This window comes from Hibiscus syriacus, unplaced genomic scaffold (genome assembly GCF_006381635.1).
Source record: "Hibiscus syriacus cultivar Baekdansim isolate YM2019G1 unplaced genomic scaffold, ASM638163v2 tig00110174_pilon, whole genome shotgun sequence".
Classification (NCBI taxonomy): domain Eukaryota; kingdom Viridiplantae; phylum Streptophyta; class Magnoliopsida; order Malvales; family Malvaceae; genus Hibiscus; species Hibiscus syriacus.
The window spans coordinates 88,324-103,372 of NW_024062612.1; the positions used below are offsets into that span (position 1 = coordinate 88,324).

The 15,049-nt window shown below is 36.6% G+C and overlaps 1 pseudogene; it reads right to left on the reverse strand.

Moving 5' to 3' along the window:
* Positions 1-9,676: 9,676 nt before the first annotated feature.
* LOC120216970 lies at positions 9,677-10,662 on the reverse strand (annotated as a pseudogene).
* Between the last annotated feature and the right edge of the window lie 4,387 nt (positions 10,663-15,049).

Here is a 15,049-nt window from a genome sequence, read left to right on the forward strand (position 1 = left end):
CCATTATATGCCATAAAAACTAATAAAAAGTATTGGATATATGAACTGCAAAACTACACCGTTAGCACTGACTGGAAATATAAACAGAAATTAAGAAGAACAAATTCGTAAACCGTATCGTGGTAAGAACCACTGCCTTAGAAACGAATTCGCCCCGATGTGTGTAATCGCTGCAGTAGGCAGACCGTCCCCCGAGGTTAACACGGTCGCTCCGAATTCTGTACACCTGAAATCGAAGTGGACTGCTGGTGGTATTGTACTTCTGATCGGAAAGCACTCAGAGAGAACTCAAAGAGAGAACTTTAGAAAACACTTTGTAAGTGAATTGTGAATGTTTTTGAATGAGTTGAGAAGATGAATATAACTCTCTATTTATAGGCTAGAAATAGGGTTAAAATCGTCTATAAAATTTCAGGATTAAATCTCTTATTTGTAACAGCTGAAACGTCTAGATGAACCTGACTCAGAAATAGTCCAGGTTCATTGTATCATTATTCAGCTGTTATAACTCCCGAAATTATATCATGTAACCCCTGGAATTAAATCAAATAACTCCTGTAACTCCTGATATTAACAGCTTGTCTCCTCTGTACAAAGCTGTAAATCAGTCCAGGTACATCTTAACGTTTCTGATTTAATTTAGGAATAAACTGTTTAATTTCTAATAACAAATAATTCAGCTGTTATTATTTGAAATTCAAACAGTCCTATGCAGCCTATAAATATCAGTTGATATCTTTCACATTTTCCATTTGTTTCTTTCAAAGAGAAATTCCTCAAGAATTTTCTCTAAAAAGATAGTATCCGCGCGGACGTGTCGAAGACACGTATTACCACGACCACGACCTCGACCACGACCACGAGCCGAGCCGTGCCGTGCCGAGCCGAGACGAGATGAGACGGACAGACGACGACGGCGGTGCGCGAGAACCCCCGTTGTTCTCTATCACTCAACAAGGAAGTGGAATGTCAAGCCTTAAATACCATTCCCAATAGTGTTTTCAACACTATGTGGGATTGAGCATTACCAACATTCCCCCACTAATGTGAAAGAAATCTTCTGAAACTCGAAAACAAGCTTTCCAGAAGAGCAATAGCGAGATTAGTTGCTTAAGCACTAGTGAACATATCTGGAACTAGTACATAGTAATGATGAGCAATCCTTCTCTTAGATAAGTGAAACTAGTCTGGAACTTTCTAAGATCAGGGTAAACTCATAACACACAACTAACCCCTTCATCCACCTGAGTCCTCGATGTGTAAGATATATATATACAAAAGTATATATTTGGCCATCTTACCTCAGGATTCTAGTAAGTGTGCTAGAAAAATGGCCCAACATTTTTCATAGAAGGCGGCTAACCCTTCTCACTTACATAGGTTATTTCATCAAGTTTATCTCCACATAAACCACCCTTTAAAAAGGGATATGAAATAATTAAGAGCTTTTATAATAGCTCAACCTCACAAAGGATATGGTGACTTTTTTCAAGTTCATTATAAATGAACCACCCAAACTCTGGGCTAAGAAGTCATTAAGAATAAATATTCAACCTCATTTATCGGTAAATTCAATAAGTCCTTCTCACTAGAACCATCAAAATACTTGGATTTGAATTTATTAAGAGTTTAACAAACTCAGCCTTTCTGTCGGTAAGTTCATCATTTCCTACCCACTCACTCTGGGTTATGAACTTATTAAGAATAGATATTCAGCCAAAATCGGTAAATTCATCAAGTCTTTCTCACTAAGATCACCCAAAGCCTGGGCTATGAATTTATTAAGAGAAATTAAGCTCATCCTGGGCATGCACATTATTCATCATAGGGATAGGCAGTAGGAATGTGCACTATGAGTCTTTCCATGGTTTCGTTTGACCACATGGAACTTAGATAACTAAGTTGGGTATCCACCATGAATTCCTCAACCAATGGGCTTTAGACCCATCCCTCTCGACGAATCTAGGACCAGCTTCCGACTTAACCCTTTGGTAAGTGGATCTGCTAGGTTCCTTTCCGACTTCACATACTCTAAAGAGAGCACTCCATTCTTTATCAAGTGTCTAACTGATTCATGTCTTATGTGAATATGTCTTTTCTTACCATTGTAAGCTTGGTTCTTAGCCACACATATCGCAGCTTCTGAATCACACAACAATGAAACTGGAGGAGTCGGTCTTCCCCACAACGGAATATCTGCTAACAAGTTTCTGAGCCACTCGGCTTCTTGCCCAGCTAGGTCAAGAGCTATAAACTCTGACTCCATGGTAGAACGAGCAATACAAGTCTGCTTTGATGATTTCCACAAGATTGTTGCTCCACCCAAAGTAAAAACATACCCGCTCATAGAGCTTACCTCATCATTATCAGAAACCCAATTGGCATCACAATATCCTTCCAGTACCGCAGGAAAGCCAACAAACTCAAGTTTCCAATCCACAGTACCCTTAAGATACTTCAATAAGCGTTTAAGTGCAATCCAGTGCTCACCACTCGGATTATGAGTACATCTACTTAGTCTACTCACATAATAAGCAATATCAGGCCGAGTATAGTTCATTAAGAACATTAAGCTTCCGATTAATTTAGCATATTCAGTTTGGGAAACACTACTTCCTTTATTCTTAACTAGATGTATGCTAGGGTCATAAGGAGTTCGAACAGGGACAACATCAAAACTGTAAAATTTCTTTAGCACTTTCTCTATATAATGTGCTTGACATAAAGAAAATCCCTTCTCAGTTTTGGTAACTTTGACTCCTAAGATTACATCTACTTCTCCCAAATCTGTCATCTCAAACTTAGTAGACAAGAAATTTTTAACTTTGTTAATGGACTCAATGTTAGAACTAAAAATCAACATGTCATCAACATAAAGGCTTATGATAACACATTCAGTTTCAAACATCTTCAAATACACACAAGCATCCGAACCATTCACAACAAAACCAAAACTAAGAATAGTTTTATGAAATTTCTCATACCACTGTTTAGGAGCCTGCTTAAGTCCATAGAGTGACTTTTTGAGTCTACAGACTTTGCCTTCCATACTAGGTGCCTCAAAACCTAGTGGCTGCTCCATGTAAATCTCCTCATCTAGATCCCCATTCAAGAAAGCAGTCTTAACATCCATTTGATGTACCTGCAACTTATGAATAGAGGCTAGTGCAAATAATGCACGAATCGTTGAGATTTTGTAACGGGAGAGTATGTATCAAAGTAGTCTAAACTAAACCTTTGAGTGAACCCTTTGACGACTAACCTTGCCTTGTACTGCTGAATCGAACCATCTGGCCTTAGTTTCTTCCGGAAGACCTATTTGTTGGAGATTGGTTTGAATCCCTTAGGCAAGTCAACTAATTCCCAAGTATGATTAGACATTATCGATTTTAGTTCATCATTAACAGCGCTTTTCCAAAAACTAGCATCGATAGATCTTATAGTTTCTTCAAAAGTTTTAGGATCCTCATCTAATAGAAAAATTTGAGCTATAGGATCTGAAATGAAGTCTAAATCATTTATCTCAGAAATAAAGGAAATAATAAAGTCTTGTCCAAAAGAGGTTTTAACTCTTTGCCTTTTACTTCTTCTAGGCTCAAAATTAATTTGTTCAGAAGACCTAACAGAATTACTAGAAGAAGTTGATGGAATATATTCTATTTGTGTTTCAATATTTATTCTCGGTTCCTTTAAAGGAAAAGTATTTTCAAAGAAAACAACATCTCTTGACTCACAAATAGAATAATCTTGTAAAAGCATGAATCTGTATGCAGTACTATTCGTAGCATACCCTATAAACACTGCATCAACGGTTTTAGGTCCGATGGTGGACTTCTTAAAGTCTGGCAAGCCCACTTTAGCCAGACACCCCCACACTTTCATGTATTGTAAATTAGGAGCGTATCCTTTCCACAATTCATATGGAGTAGAATCTAATTTCTTATAAGGAACTTGGTTCAAGATATGAGTTGCCGATAGAATGGCCTCCCCCCACATGTTATCAGATAACCCGGAACTTATTAGTAAAGAATTCATCATCTCTTTTAAAGTTCTATTTTTCCTTTCAGCTATACCATTCTGTTGAGGAAAATAGGGGGCTGATGTTTCATGAATTATGCCATTCTTTTCACAAATATCTTTTAAGAAATTAGATCCATATTCACCACCTCTATCAGATCTAACCCGTTTGATTCTCCTATCTAACTGATTTTCAACTTCTGCCTTATAAATAAGAAAGAAGTTTTCAGCTTCATCTTTAGTTCTTAGGAGATAAACTTTTGTATATCTTGAATAATCATCTACAAAAGTTATGTAGTAGTGTTTTCCTCCTTTACTTTCAGTGTTTCTAAAATCTGCTAGATCAGTATGAATGAGTTCTAACAGTTTAGTCTTTCTATTAGAAACAGTCTTAAAGTGAGGTCTAGTATGCTTAGCTTCTACACAAATCTCACATTTGTTAAAGCTAGTTGTGTCTAGTTTAGGCAGACTATTCATATTCATTAATTTCTTTAAAGCATGAATATTCACGTGTCCTAATCTAGCATGCCACATATCAATGGATTCAACAATATAAGCAGAAGTGGTAGCTTTATTATCATTAAATTGAGTTTCTATGACAAATAAACCATTGCTTAAAAACCCTTTCCCCACATAATTACCATTTCGGGAAAGTACAAGTTTATCTGCCTCAAAAACTAACTTAATGCCTGCCTTATTCAGAAGGCCACCACTTATCAGATTTCTACGCAAGGCAGGTACATACATAACATTATTTAAAGCCAGAGTTTTACCAGAAGTCAGCTTGAGTAAAACCTTGCCTTTGCCTAGCACTTCAGAGCTGCTAGAGTTCCCCATGTACACACGTTCACCAGTGTTCCCATCCTCGAACTCGGTGAAAAACTCCTTCCTTGCGCAGAAATGCTTCGAAGCGCCAGTGTCAACTACCCATTCTGAACTGTTCTCCACCAGATTAACTTTTGAGACCACCGCAACAATGATCTCATCATCTTCTTGTACAACGTGCATCTATGGCTTGTTGTCATTCTGGAGGTCTGAGCGGTGTTGGCATTGGTAAGCTTTGTGGCCGGGTAAACCGCAGACATAACACTTGAACGTCTTTCCTTCCGGTTTGGCCTTTCCTGACTTCTTGAAGTTGGTAGCCTTCTGTGGTTTCGTCTTCTTGTCTTGATTCCCACGTTTCATGATCTTCTTAAATTTAGACTCAACCAAGTTAGCTCTAAAAGATAAATTACTCATTGAATTAGTAAGATTATCTTTTAAACGGTTAGCTTCTTCAATCTTCATATGGCCCACAAGTTCTTCAAGCGAAATTCTTCTCTTCTTATGCTTAAGAGAGTTGCGGTAGTCGGACCAGGACTTGGGCAGCTTCTCAATGAGTACATTGGCTTGCAGCACCTCACACATTTGCATCCCTTCAGCGATGATGTCAGCGACTAAGTTCTCATAGTCATGGACTTGATCCATTATTGGCTTGTCGTCTGTCATCTGGAATTTGAGCCATTCGCCGACAACGTACTTCTTGATCCCCGCATCATCCGCACCATACTTCTTGTCGAGAGTGTCCCATATTGACTTGGCACTCCTTTCTCTAAGGAACATATCAAATAGTTTATTTGACATGTGGCTGAGCAGATGTCCTCGCACCGTCTTGTTGTCCTTATCGTATTTCTCGTAGGTAGCGAGAGCGGCGACGGAAGTTCCTAAGGCATCATCATTGAGGACCGCATCCGCATCATTACCGGCAGCTGGGGTTGACGGCATGGTAGGTAGTGGCTTGAGCAACACGTAGTCAAGATCAAGTTTCTCGAAGAATATCAGAATTCTTTGGGACCACCTTCTATAGTTCTTTCCATCAAGTGCATCGAGCTTGGAAAGATCGGGAATGAGTTTGCTCAAAGGTGTCGACATGATTGCAGTTTATGGAATTCGTTTCTAAATTATTGGATATATGAACTGCAAAACTACACCGTTAGCACTGATTGGAAATATAAACAGAAATTAAGAAGAACAAATTCGTAAACCGTGTCGTGGTAAGAACCACTGCCTTAGAAACGAATTCGCCCCGATGTGTGTAATCGCTGCAGTAGGCGGACCGTCCCCCGAGGTTAACACGGTCGCTTTCTGTACACCCGAAACCGGAGTGGACTGCTGGTGGTATTGTACTTCTGATCGGAAAGCACTCAGAGAGAACTCACAGAGAGAACTTTAGAAAACACTTTGTAAGTGAATTGTGAATGTTTTTGAATGAGTTGAGAAGCTCAATATAGCTCTCTATTTATAGGCTAGAAATAGGGTTAAAATCGTATATAAAATTTCAGGATTAAATCTCTTATTTGTAACAGCTGAAACGTCTAGATGAACCTGACTCAGAAATAGTCCAGGTTCATTGTATCATTATTCAGCTGTTATAACTCCCGAAATTATATCATGTAACACATGGAATTAAATCAAATAACTCCTGATATTAACAGCTTGTCTCCTCTGTACAAAGCTGTAAATCAGTCCAGGTACATCTTAACGTTTCTGATTTAATTTAGGAATAAACTGTTTAATTTCTGATAACAAATAATTCAGCTGTTATTATTTGAAATTCAAACAGTCCTCAGCGGCCTATAAATATCAGTTGATATCTTTCACATTTTCCATTTGTTTCTTTCAAAGAGAAATTCCTCATCTCTAAAAAGATAGTATCCGCGCGGCGGTGCGCAAGAACCCCCTTGTTCTCTATCACTCAACAAGGAAGTGGAATGTCAAGCCTTAAATACCATTCCCAATAGTGTTTCCAACACTATGTGGGATTGAGCATTACCAACAAAAAGTAGCCCCTAGATCATCCCCTCCCACTGCCTTAAGAGGACAGACTTCATCCAGTGTGAATGCTCACAAGATATCCAAATTAATGGCATCAGTAATGATATATGAAATACCATAAAAAACCCTCCTAACAATTGGAGCGGTTGAATATTCAAACAATTCACCAAAATATCCTCGAGTCGAAGCCTCCAACTCGAGCTCTCCTTCCACTCTACCACTTGTCTCCGTCTCAAGGAAATGAATCTTGTTCCGATGTTTTCGATGTGAGACAAACTGATAAGAAAGCATTGTTGTTGTCACTATTTTATCCAATTCGCTCTGTCTCTTTCTCTCAATACAACTAAGATTTATCCACTTCCAGATTTAACTATAGCTTTGTTTCCACTATTGCACCCAAAACATCTTATGTAGGACTTTGTTCTATAAGCTTCCCCAACCGTTTCTTGATATTCGTCTCCATCAAGCATCTCTTTTTACGAATGGCTCTCCACTTATGAAGGCCTCTACGCACTACATCCAACTTTTCTAAAATAGTAATCGAAACACTAATCCAAAAATTATTGAACTTCAAACTCAAATGAGTCCTCTAGCAGCCAAGACGATTTAAAGTGGAAATGTCAATGGCGCTCTAGAGCCTCCGCACCTCTAATATCAAGAATCAGCAGACAATGGTCAGATAAAGAATGAACCATATGGGTGATAGTGTAATAAGGGAACATATCTCTCCAACTCGCATTCGCCACCCTACAATCCAGTCTCTCACGAATATTTGTTGCTGCGACACAGCCACATTCCCAAGTGAAAGAGGGGCCTCTAAACCCTAAATATTCTAAACAACTCATCAAGTACTGTATGAAACTCTATCATATGACGTTTATTTCGTATTCAGCCACCTTGTTTCTCGAAATAGAACATGATTTCATTGAAATCTACGATGACAACCCAAGGCACCTCTAGATTTTCATTCAGCTGACGCAAGAGATTCTATGACTCACAACAGCGTTGCTCCTCCGGGGCTCCATAAAAACCTATGCAATGCCAACAAACCCCTTACGAGTCCCGATTTATCATGATATCAATGTGTGAATCAGAAAATAAACGCACCCTAACATCATAATCATCATTCCAAGCCAAACAAAGACCTCGAAAGCTACCCCAAGCACTTACTTCAATAACACATATGTAACTACAAGACCTTCGAATCTGTTCAATACGTGAACCCTATAGGTGTTTTTCAATGAAGAAAACTATAGTGGGGTAAAACTCCTTCAACGAATGTCGAAGGCAGCGCACCGCCTAGGACTACCCCAAACTCCAGATGTTCCAGCTAAGTATTTTCATTGCGCCCGGCCAGCCTGATTCATCAGGTTTGCCAATATAGAAATATCCTCAGTGTTGTTTTCCGTTAAGACATCCGTAACTACTGAAGCATTGTGTTGTCTCTTTTCTCCGTCTTGTTTTTCCAACAGACAATCCTTCTCTGTAGCTACAATCTCAACATCGAAAACCCCACTTCATCCTACCCTTATACCAAAAGTTGTTTCCACCCAAGTCTTTGTCAGCCAAGACTTATCCTGAACATTTGAGTCATGTCGGGCCATAACACCCACAGCCTGAGGACTCAAACCACCATCATTCCCCTCTTCTCGTAACCAAGGAATCGACACAATTCCTTCTCTTCGAGGAGCAGTTCGCAACAAGACATCCCATTGTGCCACAATAACCTTCTTCGTGTGCAACACCCTCAGAGGATAGAAATTTTCTCCATGTCCAAGCTTACCGTAGAGAAAGCAAAAAAGTCAGAGTTTTTGTATTGAAACAAGGCATAAATGAACGAACCCCAGGCACAATGATATTTTTCTTAAGCTTCAAAGGCTTCCTAACATCCACTCCAACTAGAAACCGTATACTTCCCCTATAACCTAAGGCAACCGCCGAAGCATCATACTCCCTTAAAGACCCGATAAAATCCCCTAAGTGTTTAGCACCGGTTCCGATATATACCCCACCGACAGATTGTTCACCAGTATCCAAAAATCAGTCATGTTTAAATCAACCCCTCTCGGATCCTCCTGCTTTAACTGATGTAAAATCAAAATATATGAACTGAATTACCAAGGTCCCTTCAGCTTTATCCTATCCACGTCCACCTCATGATATAACCGAAATAAAAAACGCCTCTCCCCCAAATCCTTTATAGAAGTACCGCCGATAGGGTGCCACACATTGGCTAACGTGACTCGCATCTCTTGAAAAGTAATTACATTGGTCGTAAGAGAACGCCTAACCAAGCAATTCTCCAAAGACAAATGAGGCGTAGATCCTGCCTGTCCCAAATCCAATACTTCGTCCTCCTCATCGTCCAAATGCAGCTCACTGAAATCTTTCTCCACATCACCCATCGAGCGGAAAAAACGAAAACCACAAGAAAATACTAGGTAGGAATGAACAAAGAAAAACTCATAATACTAACCAAAAAGACAGATGACGGCTACCAGAAAAGTATAGAGAACCCTAGCACAGAGGGTTTAAATGATAATTATAAGGTATATTATGATACAATTATAATATACAAATTTATTTTGTTGTTTGAATGATTTTGAAAGAATAATAAGATTAAGAAAGGTTATAAAAACGGGTAATAATATCACAGTTATTTTATTATTATACAATTTTCAATTGAGGATAAAAAACAATTATAATTTGAGAATCATGAATGCTTCTTCAATCACATTAATAAAAAAAGTATGATACCATAATTAAACGTAAATTTGGCAGCACAATTCCTTCCAAATGTTGAAGGAGAGTTTCAAGCCTTGGAGACTTGAGGGCCTTGGTCAGTTTAATCATCCAAAACAAAGTCCTCAAGGTACTGCTGATAGACATAGGAAATGAATCCTCAAATATCCAGCACCATTGATATTCCCTTCACAGCGCTCATTTTATCGTGGAAAACGAGCATGGCTGCTATGGGAGTAAATGGCAATCCTAATACTCCAATGACATTGGAAAACAAAGCAGATACCTCAAACACCAGCGCTACTCCACCGAAAATGTAAGCCTGCCAAGATACGGCTGTCCAAAAGAGAATCATCACATAAGATGTTCTCCCCAGTAAATATCCATTCATTTCTGTCTTTAAGAGTTCCCATTCTCCCGATGCGAACAACCCTACTAATGTGGCAATGGTTGCAACCAGTGATTGGTAAATTACAAGATATAACACTACTTTAAATGATTCGCTCTTCAGAACCTTACAAAAGGTCAGCTGTTGGGAAGTAAAATTGAGCGCGAACGTTACAGTTCCAAAAATGGCGCATATGAACCCAATTATATACTTTCCATTAGAGACTCCGGCAGGCCTTTCGGAGCTGTTATTTGCCACCAGGAGAACGATGAAATGGTGAGAAGAAACAGGGAATTGATGATCAAAGGAGTGAATTTCTGGGAATTAAGGAAATAAGAGAAGAAATCGTTGAAGGCCAATTGGGATGCTGAGATCAGCGCTACTGTGGACACAGGGAGGTATTCGAAGGCAACTGCGTACAGATACGCATTTCCTGCCGCCAACAGTCCGAGGGATACGTACGCGATACCCTTCAACAGCAACATCGATGGTTTCGTTTTCGCAGCAGCAGAAAACGAAATTGCTTTGCGTTGTGAGATGAAGTAATAGGGAAGGATGATAGGGAAACCCACAACTTGAACCACCATTGAGATCCATTTGCTTCTTCCACCTTTCTCAAAGTACAATCTTGAAAGCACCACTGCTGCTGTTTGGCCACACAATACAAGGGTTGCGTATAGGGCTATCCAGTACCACCTCATAATGTCTCTCCCAGGAGGTCACCGGTAATCCGATCGTGGGCTGACAGCTGCTTTAGCTTCAGGGTCTGCCATGCATGTTTCAATGTGTTAACTAACAAAAGCTAGAATTAATTGACAAAAGCTTTAATCGACAATTCTTAGCTGACGTTTCGAAGTACGTGAGCACTTACCCATGACATGAAGTTGTATTTGTTGAGCTTTAGCCATTGACCAAACAGGAGTTCCAGGAAAGATCGAAGCCAAGGAGCCAAAGGGTGTAGTGTAAGATTCTGAATGAAAGCAAATGCGTTTTTGGCTCTTATTTATAGACGAAATCCAGGTTTAGCTTCTGATATATATCAGCAAATCTTTATAGTTGTATAATATAATACACAGCATTAGGCTAAACCTCATTTAGAATATTGAACTGCACTTTCCAGGAATCATATTATATATATAGTCTATGAAGATAGAAAAGGTCTGTTAGGTTTATTTTAATCAATCATTTTTATTTGCTTCAATTTTAAGCACACGCGAAGAGAAGAGTAACTGAACCATGCTACGCATGGCATGATTTTGTTGTGTATAATACAGAATGAGTTTGGTTACCTGCAATTTTTAAACGGCGATGGTTAACTTAATCTCAGTACTATATAATCTTATTTCCCATACATCCGAAAAAACTAGTTGATTTTTATCATATAGCTTCTTTAAATATTCTAATAATGTGTTTCATCAATCTTAATTTGTTTATTCCTAAAATGACATATCAATCTTAATCATATAGCTTCTTCGAATATTCTAATAATATAGTTGCCGGTTCCCTTGGGTTTCTCTTTTGGTGACTTGTTTATTATTTTTTTATTGGCTGTTATATCCCATGACTTCTGTGATGTATTTTTAGTTTGATAATAAATCGTTTTTATACTTTTTCATATATATACACCTGCATTAAAATTTAGGGTATACTAGATATCATCAAACTTTAGACGTTGGGTCATTTATACCATTAAACTTTTATTTTTGGATAATTCAATTAATTTTATTATCCAACGAATCAAGAACTGCTACAAAAAATAACTGATCACAAAATCGTATGTACACAATACTTACAAGGCAAAAGATAGGTTAATCAATACCCCAAGAATTACATAGGAAAGTATTGATACTATCAGACATATTAATATTTACCCCCCTCAGTTTGATAGAAACAGAATTTTTGATGCAAGCAAAAAGATCTTCGACAGTCCTTGTACTTCTTCGAAAAATTCTTCTATTTTGTTCCTCCCATATCACATAGATTTTGGTACACCAAGCAATCTTTAAAATGGTTGAGATAAGACATTTGTCTTTCCGGGTATTGCTTGCCCATGTGATCAAGTCTTCCCATGTTGAGATTGATTTCTTTAACCCATTATGAAGCAATATAGAATCCCATAAATTAGCAGTCATTGGACATTCAAAGAATAGGTGAGACCGAGTTTCCATCATTCCATTGCAAAGTACACAATCCCCCGAGGTGATAATTCCCATTCGCAGAAGTCAATCGCGAGTAGGGTGACGATCAAGGATAACCATCCATGCTATGATATTGTGTTTCGGAATATGGTAAGGGTACCAAATCAAGGATTGCCATTTTACTTTATCTCCATTCATTCTAATTTCTAGCCAAATATGTTTGATGGTGAGATTGCGATTCATGATAACGGGGAAAACTTCAGACTGAAGCTTGAGAATTTTATTGAAACTCCAACTGAAATTAGGACTTCCTTCTACCATTAAACTTTTAATTTTATCAATTATAACATTGAATTTTAATTTTCGTTTCAATTATACCACTAAGTCGTTAAATCATTAACAATCAGATAAAAATGACATTGTTTTGGTGAGGTGTTTACGTCAACGGTCAACATCCATGTTGATAGTCGTCAGCTACATCATCGTGTCGTTAGTGTTTTAACAATTCAATGGTATAATTGAAACGAAAATCAAAAGTTCAGTGTTATAATTGAAAAAATTAAAAGTTTAATGATATGAATGATACAACACCTAAAGTTTAGTGGTATATGATCTAGTTTACCATAAAATTTGAAAGCAATCGCTTGAAAGCATTAGATTTTGAGTACTTCTTTAATTGTCACCGATTACATGCCTTTTATTTTAATTAAGAAATTTTTATTGTGTGGAATAATTCTGTTGTGAGACTAGATGTTAGAAGTCGGGTTCACTATTATGAAATTAGTTAGATGTCGTTAAAATGGCTGTCAGCACCCACTCTAAACTAACTCTCTCATTCCTCTTGTATATATATTGCCTTGGGGAATGTCTAAGAAAATACAAGCTAATATAATGTTAAAAAATGGCGTAATCGGAAATTTGAAAAGAAACTTAATAAAATAGGTTTAGCACTACTAGAAATGTTGAATTAAATATAATATATTAGGTTGTAAGTATTTTAAAATAATTTAAAATAGCTTAACCGTATAACTTATGTTGTCAGGAGTATTGAAACTTCTTCTTTTTTAAATATCGATATTTTTAAATTTATAAAATTTCAGATCGCAACATACTTTTTATATAGCAACTAATTTATTTTGTTGTCGTGTGAATTAATAAAGCCACATCAGCTTAAAATCTGGTAACATTTTAAGGACAAACCTAAATAACATTGACGGTTTATAACTTATTTTGTGACTGTTAGAAGGGTAACATATTCAATTTCAACAAATATTGTTATATAAAAAATAACTTTTCCGGTTGCAACTTGAACATTTTGTGTTGTAAACAGATTATATCGATACTTTTTCCCCAAAAATTGATTTTTGAATTTAAAAAAATGGAAAATGAGAAGGTTGTAAAAGTATCAAAACATTTCCACATATATCGATACATAGGGAAAAATATCGAGAAATTATAGATAACATAATTGGTTTAGGGAAAGGCCAGAATCATAGAAGAAGATGTTTTCGTTTCTAAAATTTGTTTTCCATATGAGCAATAGACGTCGATACTGAAGAGAAAGGGTATGAACAAAACTAAAATTGCAATTTCAAGAACAGAGAGATATGTTTGTGAAACCCTAGTTTATAGTTTTTTTTCAATTAATTATTTTGGATTAGGGTTTAGTTTTTAGAGAAAAGCTGTAATATAATGGATCGATTATTGTTATAGGTTGAACGAATGAAAAATAATAGGGGTTAGCAAAACAAGTAGAATGTGACATTATAAGTTGAATGGAAAAGATTGTGTTGTAGATAACATTGTAGGTTGTACATAATCGGTTACTATAATAATTAGTTATCAAAAGCAGTTACATTTACATAATTATATTGGATAAAAAATTGTTTATTACATCATATTTTACTTAAATGTATATTGTAATGAATGAAAAGGAAGAAGAAGATGACATCACGGGGACAAAAAGTGTGAGAGGAAAAAATGAATGATATATGTTAATTATGATTCAAGAAGATGACTTTGAGGATCAAGAGATTATTGAGACAGAAGGAATACGAAAGCAATCGCCCCCATATATGCACTTTTATTAAGTATCCATGTATTTTTCTAATACTTGTTTAAATGGTTATTGATTAAAAGTATTTAAAAAATTTAGATTGATGAAAAATTTGAAATGTTTACAGTTTGAGTGAATGTTAATAGTTTAAGGGAGATGACAACAAAAAGATTGGTTCATTATGTAAATTGAATTGAGAAGATAAACATAAAAGATGATGATAGTTATAGAGAATGAGTATTATAAACATTATTGATAAAGAAACATTGATTGCAGGTGAGAAAAGAAGCGTCCATGAAATGGAATTTGATGACCTAAGAGGAGAAATAACCTTATGTAAATGTTGAAGAAACAAAATGAAGAATACAATGCATGGCAGAGTTTATAAGAAAAGAAGGTATTCCTTATACTTTCACAATTAAATAACTAGTTAAACTTGTAACTTTTTTTTAATAAAGGTTATATAGAACATAACATTACATTCTTTTTTGTTTTTTTTTAATAAATGTAGGAAGTATTGACAAGATGTAGCTTGATAAGATTGCATGAATTGATGAAATAGTTGAAAGGAAAGCAAAAAAAAATGTTATTAGAGAAATAGGATTTTAGACTTCGATTGGAATAACGACACGACCAATTCGTAGGGAGTTATGTCAAGATTTGATACAAAATTTTGATATAGAAAACTGTAGAATTAGGTTCAATGAATATTCATTTCCTATGGGGGGATTCAAGAAGTTATAGCAGTATTGGGGCTAAAAATGAAGGGACTTGTGTCGAAGAAGTAATTGAAAGAGAGGATTGGAAAAAACTTAGCACTATGTATAGTATAAAGAATAAGGTTAAATTAGCTAATATCGAGGGAGAGATAAAAAGCGATGACTATGATGAAGA